Source organism: Mytilus edulis, chromosome 5 (assembly GCF_963676685.1).
Source record: "Mytilus edulis chromosome 5, xbMytEdul2.2, whole genome shotgun sequence".
NCBI lineage: Eukaryota > Metazoa > Mollusca > Bivalvia > Mytilida > Mytilidae > Mytilus > Mytilus edulis.
Window position 1 is genome coordinate 84382480 of NC_092348.1, and position 13512 is coordinate 84395991.

At 32.6% G+C, this 13512-nt stretch overlaps 1 protein-coding gene across 2 annotated transcripts in view; it reads right to left on the reverse strand.

Annotated features, from left to right (window-relative positions):
• LOC139525507 (dopamine D2-like receptor) overlaps positions 1-13512 on the reverse strand; it is a 205740-nt gene that overhangs the window by 160511 nt on the left and 31717 nt on the right. The window contains exons 1-2 of one of the 2 annotated variants that reach the window (XM_071320896.1): positions 6417-6521; positions 5948-6008 (exon numbers count right to left, since the gene is read on the reverse strand). The gene's annotated coding sequence lies outside the window, so the exon portion shown is untranslated. Of the gene's footprint in view, positions 1-5947; positions 6009-6416; positions 6522-13512 lie in introns of those variants that run through there. The other variant, XM_071320897.1, reaches the window with a different exon arrangement.

The window sequence follows — 13512 nt, forward strand, 5'->3', positions numbered from 1 at the left end:
ACTGTTGTCTGTTTTTATGTCTTTTTGTTTTTTTCCATGGCTTAGTCAGTTTATTTTTATGCCTCATCTACGATAATAGAGGGGCATTATGTTTTCTGGTCTGTGCGTCCTTCCGTTCGTCCGTCTGTCTGTCCGTCCGTTCGTCCCACTTCAGGTTAAAGTTTTTGGTCAAGGTAGTTTTTGATGAAGCTGAAGTCCAATCAACTAATCAACTTGAAACTTAGTACACATGTTCCTTATGATATGATCTTTCTTATTTTAAAACAAAATTAGACTTTTGATATCATTTTCATGGTCCACTGAACATAGAAATTAAAAGTGTGAGTTTCAGGTTACAGTTTTTGGTCAAGGTAGTTTTTGATGAAGCTGAAGTCCAATCAACTTGAAACTTAGTACACATATTCCTTATGATATGATCTCTCTTATTTTAAAACAAAATTTGACTTTTGACACCATTTTCATGGTCCACTGAACATAGAAATTAAAAGTATGAGTTTCAGGTTAAAGTTTTAGGTCAAGGTAGTTTTTGATGAAGTTAAAGTCCAATCAACTTGAAACTTAGCACACATGTTCCTTATTAGTTGATCTTTTTACTTTTAAGGCCAAATTAGATTTTTTACCCAATTTCATGGTCCACTGAACATAGAAATTAAAAGTATGAGTTTCAGGTTAAAGTTTTTGGTCAAGGTAGCTTTTGATGAAGCTGAAATCCAATCAACTTGAAACTTAGTACACATGTTTCTTAGGATATGATCTTTCATATTTTTAAACTAAATTAGACTTTTGACCCTATTTTCATGGTCCACTGAACATAGAAATTAAAAGTATGAGTTTCAGGTTAAAGTTTTAGGTCAAGGTAGTTTTTGATGAAGTTAAAGTCCAATCAACTTGAAACTTAGCACACATGTTCCTTATTAGTTGATCTTTTTACTTTTAAGGCCAAATTAGATTTTTTACCCAATTTCATGGTCTACTGAACATAGAAATTAAAAGTATGAGTTTCAGGTTAAAGTTTTTGGTCAAGGTAGTTTTTGATGAAGCTGAAATCCAATCAACTTGAAACTTAGTACACATGTTTCTTAGGATATGATCTTTCATATTTTTAAAGTAGATTAGACTTTTGACCCCATTTTCATTGTCCACTGAACATAGGAATTAAAAGTGTGAGTTTCAGGTTAAAGTTTTAGGTCAAGGTAGTTTTTGATGAAGTTTAAGTCCAATCAACTTGAAACTTAGTACACATGTTCCTTATTAGTTGATCTTTTTTTTTTTACTATTAAGGCCAAATTAGATTTTTTACCCAATTTCATGGTCCATTGAACATGGAAAATGATAATGCGAGTGGGGCATCCGTGTACTTTGGACACATTCTTGTTCATTTATGAGTTTCTTTCGCCTCTCTTTTTCTTGCTTACAGTTTGCGGTTTACCAGCGTGTCATCAACCTCATAAGTTAATCGCTGAAACTTCTTTTCTCAATATTTGTTATTTTTAATGTGTTTAAAATAAGCTCGTTATTTGAATTGAATTATAAATTAGCTGTTTTTATTAATTTCAAATTTGCATTAGTGAAAGTAATGATTCTCACATTTGCAAATATTAAATATTGAATTTACTGCAAGAATATCTGCATTGGTGTAATACAATTACTATTCATAGATCTGAACCACTTACGGTGTACCTAAGTTGAAGAGTGCTTGGCAACTGGCGATGGCCATTTTTATATTTTAATTCAGTGATTTATTGGTTGTTGTTTATTTCATGCATTTTTAGGACGAAATAAAATCAAAAGATAGATTGACGGGGTTGAAGGGAGGGGCATTGTTATTCCGACCGGAAACCAGGGATTGTTGTTTCAGGCAAAAATGCATGTAAGCAACAGGCTTCTTCCAATTTTAAAAAGTTTACAAGTATTCTCTTATATACAGAGTGGCCCTCTGTATATACAAAGCATTGAGTTCGATGAAATCAATCGTAGCAAAAAAATACTTATAGAAAACGTTTACACACAGGTGCTTGTCCCATTAAAAAAGATATATGACTGTTTATTCTAACAAATTTAATTTAAGGGGTTCAATGCTCCAAGCGTATGTTTGGATGGGCGTATGACATTTGCGCCGATTTTTAAAATTTTTATTGTTTCATTTGCGCCGATTTCATTTTTTCATTTGCGCCGATTTTTTATTTGCTCCTAATTGGATTTACAGGTAAGTAAATAATTGTACATGTACTATACCGTGCAGGTATATTGGTAAAATCTGTTTATAAATATAGGTTTTAGTTAATTTTGATTCATATTGTTCTGAACTTTGCTGTAATTGATGGACATATTGCACACTGCAACGAGCCGAGGAGTCAACTTTTTAACCATCGGCGGCCACACACATAAGTACGTTAGCAAGACAAAGAAAAGATGGATTACGTTATTGACAATTACAACAAATATAGAAGAGACGACATCACATGAAAGGAACATATTAGATATGTTGCCTATAAATACTCAGCAAGAACAGATTTATGATTTTAATGTCTTCCGTTTTTATGGATTTGAATGCTGTAAATAGATTTTAAAAAGTCATTTTAGTATAAACCAGAGTGTTTTTATCTAAGGATTTTACTTCTTGATTTTAAAGTATGTAAATATAGTGTACAACTGGATGACGGAAGAGGTCTATAATGATAAATATAACAAAAAACATGACTTGGATGGAGAGTTGTCTCATTTGCACTCATACCACATCTTCTTATATCTATTCACCTGTAATTAACCTGTAATTTACCTGTAAAAAAATCGGCGCAAATGAAAACAAAAATCGGCGCAAATGAAAACAAAAATCGGCGCAAATGAAAGAAAAAATCGGCGCAAATGAAATGCAGATCGGCGCAAATGCAAAACGCCGGTTTGGATTAGTACTAGATTCATCCTTTATGTGCATGCCATTATGTCTAGAATGGGAAATTCAAAACGGTTAAAGGCAATACAAGACAAACATAATAGTAGAGTCATTTTATATAAATATGCATGATAAGCTATCAGATACAAGTTATTTATTATTCATTAACCTCTTAACTTCTAGAATCAACATTTTGTATTTTGATTTCAGACCCAAAGTAAAACTGAATGAAAGCTTGTACTGAAAACAAATTATCTTTTTGTCAGCTTACCGAGAAACAGCTGTAAATAAGTAGACATCAATTTATTTTCAGTATTTTTCATTCAATTTAAGAAAATTATTCTTTATGAATTTGTCAAAATACAATACATGTCAAAAAATAAAGAATAGTATCGAAATTTCCCATTAAATGCACCACAAATACAATTATATTAAACTAATAACTTCTTACTCAGACAAAAGAAGTATCTATTAATTTTTTTGTGCCTTTCCCAGCGTGAAATTCATATAGTGCCAATTTTTTAGAAAATAAAAAGTATATACAAACAGATAATGAGAATAGAAACGGGGTATGTGTCAAAGAGACAACGACCCGACCAAAGATAAGAAATTGTCACCAATAAAGATGTTTCAAAAACTAAAATTTGTCATTTGTTATTTTGATTTGAAACAGTAGTTGAGATCTTTCATGTGATTTTGTTCATCATTGTTGCATACAGAAGGAAGCAAAGGGTAAAAAATTCACGTCATTATGTTCAGTTGTTTTTTAAACCTCTTTCGAAGCACGTTTTGTTTCCATACAAACACATAGATTCATTATCACTGAACTAGTATATATTTGTTTAGGGGCCAACTAAAGGACGCCTCCGGGTGCGGGAATTTATCGCTGCATTGGAGACCTGTTGGTGACCTTCTGCTGTTGTCTGTTCTATGGTCGGGTTGTTTTCTCTTTGACACATTCCCCATTTCCATTCTCAATTTTATGGACAATAGTATAATAACTGTCTCCATAATTATCGAAGGGGAACCTTGCAAGTCAACGTTAGGAGTGTTACCAGATTAAGTCTATGCATTTATCAAGTACATATCTGTATAAGAGACGCCCCTCTCCTTTTGCACCCTCCCCCTCTAGTCTCTCTCGACAATGAAGAAGCAGACAATGAGTCTGCGGAACCATCTCTTTGGGACATTGTAATGCATACACAGTTTTGATGGTCGACTATCTGAACAGTTAAAGGCAGATACTAGTTCTGATTGTAATCCCTCAGGACATTATAAGACAGGCAAAATGTTTGCCGGACGGCATTTCTCAACACTTTGTAAAAATCAGCAAAAGGGTTTGTAGACATCGGACAATGCAAGACAGCCAAAATGTCAGACGGCAAAGTCTACGGAAAGTCGGTCATGTGATCTGATTGTAATCTCTCCGGATATTGCAAGTGACATCTGCGACGGTTTTTCTCTCCGCTGTTTGAAGCAGTCAATGGGTTTGACGGCAATTCCCCCCCCCCCCCCCCCAGGACCTTGCAGAGTAGACGTCTTACAGACATCTCTTGTGGCATTGCAAGGCAGACAAAATTTCTAACCGCAATTTTTCCATAGTGTAAAATAATCAAAATGTCTATCGGTCACCTCATGGGTAATAGTAGGACAAATGTCTTAAATACATCTCATCGGTCATTGTATGCTCGACAATATCTCAGACCGCAATCTTTCCAAAATGGGTAAAACAGTAAAAAAGTGTTTGCCAATCCTTTCACTGAACGTTACAATACAAGTAATTTAAGGCAGCAAATATATCTTACGGTCTCTCCTTACAGTGGAAGGTTAGCATTAGGTCTAACGAAATGTACTGTTAGTATTATCTCCAGATAATTCTGAGTGTAGCATTACAAATCTTATTTTTTATCGTGTTTTCCTCAGTTTTGGTTTTTGACCCGGATTTGTTTGATTTTAATCGGTTTATCACTATTGAACAGCGGTAACACACTACTATTGCCTTTATTTTTATTTATTTATTTTTTTTTTTTTATTTTTTTTTTTTTACTATCGATGGGGTTGGAATGATATTTTTAGCAGTTAATGTTGGTAATCTCACATTTTGATAACATGATAGTAAATTCAATAATAAAAGGGAAATCTTGTTCCCTGATTTGACATTTGTACATTCTATGTCTCCAATATACAATCTGACGAACGTAATGATTTTGTCTATGTGTTACAAACATGATTTACCCGTAGCTTAGTACTTATGAATACTTTTACTCGATTGATCAAACAACTTTTACATATAGCTATTGTAGTATTTACTTTATTCCTGTGAAGACCGAAGACATTCTTGAATCACCATTTACATATCTAAATGTACTTTCTCAATATGAAATACAACCCGCTAAAGACATTGAAAGTATCTCAAGTTTTTATTGAACATCAAACGATAGAAACTCTTTCAAAAGTTAAGATCTACAAAACGACAGGTCATAGTGCAATTTTCTTCCTCGCTTTCATTAAACGTCTCGAAGTAAATAAACTGCCTTGACTTAGGTATGTCTTGTTTTCAATTTCTTATATGTTCAACTGATAGTAAATCAAGACTATAGTGTCTGCATGACTGTGTCATATGAATGATATCTACTGTACACCTTAACAAAATATTATACATGAAGGGAGGCTATGTGTTTTCGTATATATTTTTTTTAAATAAATGAATGATTAAAATGTTTTTGATTAATTGCCTCAGTTTTTTGTTTTCTTTTTCTTTTTCTTTTTTTTTCTATTCAACAAAGTTGTTATTTTAAAGGTTACCGTCCAGTGTTTTCTTATTTAACACATGGTACATGTTCGAAAGTTGTTTTGAAAAACTCAATCTACAATTAAGGAATATAAAATAACTACTAATAAGGCACACCATTTTAATTTACAAAATATATATAAATGTACTTGGTTTTCAAATAAATATTTCTACTTAACCTTTTATTCAATGTTTAATCAAATGCATTTAATTTCACACGTTGACTGTGAAGCGAGTTGTGAGAAATATAAATGGATACTTACTTTTATATACGTTCCTTCGACAATTAATCCTAACCAATTATTAATCAAACTGAACACACGTCTGGAATAAAACAAAACAGATATAAAACTTTTATGCCAGATTTCCAATTAGAAGTGAATATGTTTTTGTAAGGAATTTGTTTATAAGAGCGATTAACGGTTTTATCCAATGGAAAATTGACAGTCCTGAATCAATATAGAGAATGTAAGATTAGTACTGCTATCTGATCAGATACCTACTATAGACTGCTACAGAATTGGTTATTCTACGCAAAATACTCGATTATTTCTGTTCGAGAAAATTAACGACGACAATAAGTTAACGTATTTTCGCAATAATACTAAAACTAACTATTTAAGAAAAAAGCAAGATTTTAAAACATTTTAAACTCTTAATTTAAGTTGGGAAATATGTAAATATTTTCACGAAAGCAATCGAATAATTTACTTTTATGTAACTTTTACATACATTTAGATGTCAGCATTGACCAAGGAACAAGCGTGTATAACATATGACAAACATCAACACAGTTCTAGTCTAGTGTAGTGAATAAACTATGAAATGAAAGACGAGCTATATGAAGACAGACACATAGAGAGTATGATCACGCACCAAGAAACAGAACACTTGACAACAGCGCAATACAAATAAGACTGGGAATGAATATTTCTGCCGTCTTGAAGATCTTGAATGTCTGTTGATAATTTCAATTTCAAAAACTGAGAAAACAATAGTAAATTTTAAAGTATTAAAGAACGGATGTCCTCTCTGCGTTAACAGCTGTGAATCTGACAATTATTTGTAACTTCCTTGTTATAATATAAAATAACGAGATGTGGTGTGACTTTTACAAACAATTCAACTATTCATCACAGTCAAAATGAAGCGGATTTAGGCTTTTAAGTGATTTGAATAGAATATCATCTTTGAACTTCCTCCTTTTTTTATTATGTATTTGTATTACATTGTTGTATCGAGATCAGTTGTCCCTATGCGATATTTATTGTTAGGGAGCCCATGAAGTGCCATGTGAACCTGTTGTTGGTTTTTTTGCGAGAGATAAACCTGCGCAAACTAGTTTGACCGTGCGCACGACTTTTAAATTAGTACACGACATTTCAAAAACTTGTGTGCACGCCTTTCAAACTTTCTGAGATATATTATTTGCACAAAGTTTTATTTTTTTAGTTATTAGTTACGGAATTCATTGGCACAAAATTGCAGGTATTCATATTCATCAAATCAAGTTTGTTTAACCTTTTATATTTCAACCCATAGTTTATATTGCGCTCAAATGTTACTGAACAATCACTGGACTAGTATATATTTGTTTAGGGGCCCGCTGAAGGACGCCTCCGGGTGCGGGAATTTCTCGCTACATTGAAGACCTGTTGGTGACCCTCTGCTGTTGTTTTTTATTTGGTCGGGTTGTTGTCTCGTTGACACATTCCCCATTTCCATTCTCAATTTTATGGTATGAACATTGCTATTGGAGCATACGGAAGATCTAGAACGGGGAAAAAGTGGTGCTAAGGGAGAGGACATCGCTAATGTGGTTTTAAATTTGTGTTCCTCCCCTTTTTCTACTTTTACAAATAAAATATCATGTTTAAATAATATAACTGGTGACCTAAAAGGTAACGTTTAAACTGCATCCTTTTAAACTGCTATTGTTTTTACTTTAAGCGATATTAAATAATTTTCAATTAGTCATTTAATTTTTAAATTCAAATTTCCCATCGTATATTGAAGCGAATGATAGTAGGTAATTCGAAAACATTTGTGGTGCAAACATAATATTGCCGCTTACGAGTAGTCAGGCAAACGTGATATTGCCGAAAATTAATTGTGTCCCAAAAAGGACGGATATTTGGCGCAAACAGATTAACAGATGTATATCTCCTGTCGATAAAGTAAGGATTTGTTGAAAGATTTGCCTCAAAGGTCGACAAAAAAACCCTCTTTTTTACTTTAAGTTTCCTGGTACATTTATTTAAGGAGTCTCGGTTGTCGAGTGTTCTAAGTAGTCGAACTACTGTATCAGCACATTTATTTCTACGATCTATTTGTTCAGTGTGTTTTTAAAAACTATACATTCTTTTTTATTCATATATATTCTATCTAAAAGTTTTGATTGTTGGTTGCTTAAACTTCCAGTGGTAAAATTTTAGACACTGCCTTTCAACGTTTTATGAAATCTTTACCATCAGTGATTACTAGAACTCCATCTTCAGTCTGAGGACAATAATGTATAGTAAATGCAATTTATTGTCCGTTTTATTGAGGAAATGTCTATCTTCATTAGACAAATGTTGGTTTTATTATTATTTTCCTGATGTCTGCATTTTTCTAAGATTTTAGTTATATCTTCTTCAAACTTATATCGTCAATATAACGGTATAATGTATCAAATCTTATCAAACGGCAGTAACTTTGCAGCGAGTTGTATTAAGTAACACAACGATAACTCTATGTTTTGATCTCGATACATTTTGTACGTAAGTTATTTTAGTAGAATGTATAATATCCTAATGTATCGGAATGGCCACAAAGAGACATTTTTTTCACGGAGAGGTTTAGCAATCAGTCAGTTAACGACTATTATAGGTCTTAATGACAAAAACAAATGCACTTGAAGGCCTTTAAAAATCAATAGACACATCCTCTGGCTTCTTGAGATGAAGAACAAAAGTATTAATAAGGGGAACCATGATTGAAAATTCTTTTAATTTGTAAAACCATAGCGGAATAACAAATAGAATTACTTTGTATACAATAGAACTACAAGGCATTTATGTTTGATAAAAAGAAATATTATAATAAGCAAATGAAACCAAATACTCCTGAAATACAGGACAATGATTATAGAAACAACATTAAGACGAACCGTAATTGAAACTTTAAATAGTCTTTTTTAACACGAATCGTAATACTTTGCCCTATTTACTCAGAGGTTCTTATACCAAATATACTAAATAGAGAGGCCTAGTCCCTCACAAGTTGTTCATTCTGTTCTCGCTGTTATTTATTTACTATTTTTAGGATAAGGTTTGGAACGCATCTCCTTCAAAAAAGAGGCTAACGATAGCAAACGGGCATTCAAACATATAAGTCGAAATAAACTGGCACCACCATGGTTAAAACAGAAGAAAAAAACCAGCAGTGATCAGAACACAACATAGAAAACTTAATACGGAGCAACACGAACCCAACCATAAACCGAGGTTGATCTCTAGAAAGGTAAGCAGATCTTGTTCCACGTGCGACACCTGTCGTGTTTCTCGAATACTATACAAATATAGCCTTTGTATGAGGTCGATACAAGGATATATTGACCTGAAAGAAGTATATTGACTGAGGACGAAGTCCGAGGTCGATATACTTCTTTCGGTCGATATATCCTGTATTGACCTCATAAAAGGCTATATTTGTTATATTATTAATTTCCGACCATGTTTGTATCAAAATCGTCATTTAGGTTTGTTGGAACTTTATAGATATAACATAGTTTATCATTTACTTTTTTTTTGACATCTGATGTATTTGAAGATTTTTTTTCGTCAAATAATCGATCACAGATATCATTTGTTTCAAAGCGTTAAACAATATCCTGAAATTCATTACATGACGTCACAAAGTATATCGGTTTTTAGATATTCTAAAAATAACCGTGCAATATGCTTTTTGCCGGTCAATATGCTTTTTGCTATCCGCCGTTTTCTCTCTACCTTCGAAAATATAGTTTAACATGTGACTATCTCTAAACTAATCAAATTTGTTAAAATATACGAATTAATAATATATGTAAGTACAAACCCGGTGATATGTCTAGTACGGTATAGGTTAATTCGGGGAAAGGAAAACGGCATTGATGTTAAGACGGTATGAACATATCCGTCGTCATTTCTGAAACAGATAATCCATAATGGTTAAGGTAGATCATAAGTAAATCTTTTTTGAGACAGAATTTTCTTATACTTAGCCAGAATGAAGATTTTAATATGCTCTTTTCAAAAATATAATAAAAAGTAGGGGTCACCGTGCTATTTTTCAAGCTATGAGTCGTTGAAAATTGCCTAAATTTGGTTAGATTGTTAATGGAAAAACACAATTGTGTGCATAAAAAATAATCTATGAGATAGAATTTTGAAATAAATTGTGAAAAGATAGGTTTTGTAATATGTTTTAAGAAAATAAAAAGAAAAAATGGTGTCACCGAACTTGTTTTCTTGCTACAAGTAAAAAGAAAAAAATTCCCTATCTGTCCAGTATAAATTTTTTACTAAAAGAGTTATCTTCCCTTAAATGGCTCATTTGAAAAAAATGATTCAAAAAGAAAAGAAAATGATATTTGTTTAATTATTTTGAATTATACAATAAATTGCCAAGTTTTCTTTGTATTATTAAACAGTCTAACCATCAAATTGCAAATCTGTCTCCAAATTTGCAGATTTAGGCAAATAACTAGACCGATTTTTTACTGTGATTGTTCAATCCAAGATGGCGGTATACCATGAATCTACCTTAAGCATGTCATGTCGTGATGGCGTCCGTATGTCACGTGATTGCGTATTCCTGTATTTAGATATAAGAAGGTGTGGTATGAGTGTCAATGAGACAACTCTCCATACAAGTCACAGTTTGTAATATGAGTAAACCATTACAGGTTAAAGTACGGCCTTCATGCGTTTTATCATGTGTTGGTATAAGATTGACCTGACCTACTGTAGTCGTTTAGAATAGAATAGAATTAAGTCGGGTTACATGAAATATTACAAACATAAGCTCTGTCGTTTCATTGGTTGTATTTTAATTTTAAACTGCTGAAACCAATTCTTAAAAGACAATAACTAAACTGTCGATTCATAAAGTGGCGTCATTGATTAATGGTTGTGTCGGTTACCATGTGCAGACGTACATATTTCAGAAGATTTATTTTTTAGATAAAAAGAATTTGACTAATTTTTTTTTTATTTTTACACAAACCAAGTGATAGAAAGTTGAGACACAACAAAATTGCTCTATTCTTTTCGCACTTTTTTTTTTATTATTTAGTAAGAAACAATCAGAAATGTTTCTACCATTCTGAAACTGGTAACATCATTATACTGCTGATCTGATCAATGTATCGCCTTGTCCTTGTAAATTAATGAAACCTAATTGGATTGGTGGTGAACGAAATCGCATTACTTTTCTTTCGGACACTACTTCAACCTTCTTGACCACTTCTTTCTCACAGAAATATAAACTTAATTTAACGTATTCTTATAAAAAAAAATGAACAAGTAGACCCTTGAGCTAGCTAGAAAGACTTCCTCATTCAATATAGTCGATAAAGATATCAATAATCAGGGGAGATAATAAACTGGACATCATCTCAGTAGTATATGATTGATTTAAAATGTGATAAGGGGAAGACCACTAATGCACGATCTCATCAGCTCCTTTCAGTGTTGAATTTTCAGCTTCAAATAAAATATAAGTGATTTTCTGTAAAAAAAAAATAAAACTTAATGTATGCTTGTTCTGAAATACAAAAACAAAATCACTTTTTGTTGTTCAAAATGAAAATTGTCAATCTAAAGATAATTTAACAATGAACCCTATAATATTATCTTTCATTCATACCAAAATCCCACCAGAATGTGCATATGAGCTACCGGGCTTAGAATTGTTGGTTCTAATTCACCATCATTTTCATTCCCGTGTTTGTCTATTCTGTGTGTTTACTTTGGTTGTGGGATAGCCGTGTTTGTCATAGCTAAGGCATTTAAACTGTGATTGCCATGATTGTGGTATACATGTACATATGTTTGCCTGATCTGGAGTATACATTTTTTTTATACATGTTTGTCTATTCTTTGGATTACATATACCTGTGTTCGCATGGTTTGTGGTATACCTGTGTTTATTTTTTATTTGGTATACCTGTGTTCGCATGGTTTGTGGTATACCTGTGTTTATTTTTTATTTGGTATACCTGTGTTCGCATGGTTTGTGGTATACCTGTGTTTATTTTTTATTTGGTATACCTGTGTTCGCATGGTTTGTGGTTTAAATATTAAAGAAAATTCATATAACTTCAGGTACAAAGGCATAGCAGAAAAAAAAAATAACAAGGTATGGTAAGAAAAGCTTTAGTTATGAGGCAGCAAACCTCTGGAACTCCTTGCCAAATGAGGCAAGGAGCAGTTATCAACTTTTGGCCAGTTCAAAAATTTTATCTCCACCTGGTGTTTTTCAGAAAAATGTTAATGCAGTTCTTGTAAATAATGTACTTACTTGCTGCCTCATAACTTGATCTCGAAGCCTGCTGTTTTTTTTTTGTTTTTTTTTTGTTTTATGTTTTATCTCCTTGCAGATATTTTTTTTTTTTTTTTTAGCTATTTATTTCTTTTGCTTATGCATTACCTTTGCTATAGCTGCATGCAGTCTTTTGTTTGTGCTTATCTTGTTTAATTTTGCATGTGCTACTCCAATATAAATATTATGTGCTACTATGTGCTGACATTTGTTTTAATATATATCTTGCTTAGCTTTTATTCTGCATGTGCAATATATGTATAAATACATATATGTGCTGTCTGTCTGTATATTTGTGTTGTATGTGTATCTGACGTTATTACATGTATGTTTTGTTTATTAATATCAGTCGGTTTAAAGAGCTCTTAAGAGCTCATGTTCATTATTATTATGTATATATGAAACCCGACCTTGAATAAAGATTACTTTACTTACTTAACGTTAGCCTGTTTTTAGCATACGTGTGTTTTGTCTTAGTTGTGGTATATATGTATTTGTCTTGTTTCAAGTATGCCTACGTTGGCCTGTTTTGTGGTTTAATTCCTGTGTTTAGATACAAAAAGATGTGGAATAAGTACCAAATGAAACCAGTCTCCATCAAATTCACAATTTGTAAAAGTAAACCGTGATAGGTCACAAAGTATGCCTTTGGCCTTCCTGACTGTTTGTGGTATACCTATGTTTTGCCTTGGTTGCGGTATACCTTTGTTTGTCTGGTTTGTGGTATATTCTGAATTTATTGGATTTTCTGAACATCAGTAAATACCTTTTCATTCCTATTTTAGATTATGACAAAAACAACGGTTTTACTACTTTTATAAATGATTTCAATGTTGATACGACCCGGACCACAACGTTGCCATAAGGGAGCTACCATTTGATTTTTATGGGGGGGGGGGGGGGGGGGGGGCTAGGATGAAATTTGAAAAAAAATAGGCAGGACAGGAGTTTTGAGTAAAAAAAAAAGGCAGGATGAGACAATTGCCAAAAAAAAAGTCAGGACGACAATATAGGTAAAACAAAGTCAGGATAAACTAAAAAAAAAAAGCAGGACCAAACAGAGTGAAAAATAAAAAGGCAGGACAGAGATTTCAGCGAAAAAAAAATGCAGGACAAAATTTTTCATCCTAAAGTCATATCTATCGCATTTTCATTCACGTTGTCTAGTAGTCGCTATTCATAGAAATTAAGTAATTGAGAAGATTCTTCTGGCAGTGGCCAGAATGAAAATTAGACTTGCAATGTCTTAAGTGTCTCTGGC